Below are 2,513 nucleotides of genomic sequence, written 5' to 3'. Positions count from 1 at the left end.
ACAAACACTAAATTTTACGGAAGAAATGGCAGAAGGAAGCTGCACCCAGGCTTTTTTTTTTAATTGAAAGTGGGCGTGGCGTCGCCTACTTGTGGACCAAAAACCATATCTCAGGAACTACTCAACCGATTTCAATGAAATTCGGTATATAATATTTTCTTAACACCCTGATGACATGTACGAAATATGGGTGAAATCGGTTCATAACCACGCCTTTTTCCAATATAACGCTATTTTGAATTTCATCTGACGCCTTCTCTGTATAATATATACCAATGATGATAGCGGAATAAAACTTTACACAAATACGGTATTTGAGCTGAGGTATCCCTTGTGGAAAAATTGTCGTGATCGGACTATAACTTTATCGGTAAATCTCTCAGATATTTTCATGTAATTCAGAGGGCATAATTTTTATACTCCCGCAATAAAGTTGCTAATAACGGTATATATCGTCAGAGTTATGGTTGCATATAACAAAGTGTTCAGGGTGACGAGTAGAATTGAAATCCAGATGTCTGTCTATCCGTCCGTGCAAGCTGTAACTTGAGTAAAAATTGAGATATCTTGTTGAAGCTTGTCATGCGAGAGTATAAAATGTTCGGTGACACCCGACCTTAGCCCTTCCTTACTTGTCTTAGTTTTAAATTTGAGTTGCTTCGTTTTTTATATCTTTATTTATGTATTTATTTTGCGTAATATACATTTAAATAGCTCAGTTCCTTTGGGGTTACTCAGTCTAGATCCCCACCAAGGATGCTTATCGTTATAGTCCTCTCCAGTAATAAAGTGGCTACCGAGACTTTGAAAGAATATTTTATAGTCATCTAATTTAAACGCGAACCGTGGAGGTAGGTACACCGTTGCTATAGATACATCAATATGCATACATTTAATTTGAATAGCTGCAACTTGTATATTTTCTAAATTTACATTATCAAGTTTTTTAAATTTAAGAGTGTTTTTAACAATTACTGCTGCTCCATGTGCCTTATCAGACGGATGATTAGCAGTTATGACTTCATACCCTTTTATATATTAATATATGATTTTCTAGTAAAGTGAGTTTCAGAAATTAGATTATGTCAATGTTATGAGATTTTAGGAATAAATTTATTTCATTGTAGTGATTTGAAAGTCCATTAGCATTCCATATGAATATACGAATATCTACATACATAATTTATTTACAAGGAGAATTATCGTATTAAGTAAATTGCTTATTTGCCTTGATTGTTTATATTATCATTTCCCACTACCTGAGAATAAGTTGGCTGATTGTTGTTGAGGTTTAAGTTATTTAATTGACTACTTGTCCTTATGAAGTTTGGCTGGCTATAATTGGACCGGCTATTTTGAGATTGGCTCTTATTCAAAACATTAGTAGCAGACTTTTTGTTGGACATAATTTTTTGATAAATTATGCAGCCTTTATAACTGGCATCATGGTTCCCGAAACAATTAGCACATTTTGGTGGAATGTTTTTGTCTTTTGGACAGTTGTTACTTGGGTGTTGTAGCGAACATTTAACACATTTAATTTTTTTATTGCAAAATGATTTTGTGTGGCCGAATTCCTGGTTGAACGATATCGCTTACCTTCTTTGGTGATTCTATATTAACAACAGCGTTCCCAATATATTTTAAGTTTTAAATTTCGGCGTAGTATTATCTGGCTCAAGATCTAAGAAAAACATATTTAGTGGCTCCTTAGTAATGCGACTTTTTATGTTATTAACGCCTCGAACAGCATACCCAAGCAGCTCAACCTCGGCTTTAATTGTTTCCAATGGCGTAGTGTAATGAAGATTTTTGATTACTGCACTAAAGGCTCTGTCTTGATTTAGTTGAAACGTGTGAAATATAATATTATCATCACTTTGATGAGTTCTCTATATTTATCGACCGTCTTAACCATGACTTTAGGTCGCAATTAATCGGATCGAGTATTTGCTTGTTATAATGAAAAGCAAAAAATAACATTTACTGTAATTGTAATATATATTTGCAAATAAGGGAGTAAATTGAATCAATACTTGTATATATTGTCAAAATTTTTGGTTTTTTCCTGACTTATGACAGTGATAATAATTGTAGAAAGTATGCAGTTCAGGTAAATGAGTATTTGCGTCCCACTATACTGTATATATGTATAATTTACCTTATTGTCCAGCAGCTTGAATATCTTCATTCAAACAATTCGTTGGAGTAACGTAAAATTTAAATTTTGATATACAATTATCAAATATTCTTGTACTGTACGTTTTTGTTTTTTTTTTTTTGAATCGTACTCAAATGTCAAACGCCAGAAATTTTAGCAGAATTTACCTGGTTTAATCTCTAAACCGACGATATGAGGAATAACAATAATTATATACCAAGGACGCCATGGAGAAATATACAGACCACTCAAATAAAATCTCCGCTGTTGGTGAATGAAGCCAACACGAGGTTTTTTAATATATTTTAATAAATACACAATACGTATCTATACACATACATAAATATGCAGT

Source organism: Bactrocera latifrons, unplaced genomic scaffold, assembly GCF_001853355.1.
Source record: "Bactrocera latifrons isolate USDA-ARS-PBARC rearing strain unplaced genomic scaffold, ASM185335v1 scaffold_128, whole genome shotgun sequence".
In the NCBI taxonomy this organism is placed as follows: Eukaryota; Metazoa; Arthropoda; class Insecta; order Diptera; family Tephritidae; genus Bactrocera; species Bactrocera latifrons.
This window is presented reverse-complemented; position numbering follows the sequence as displayed.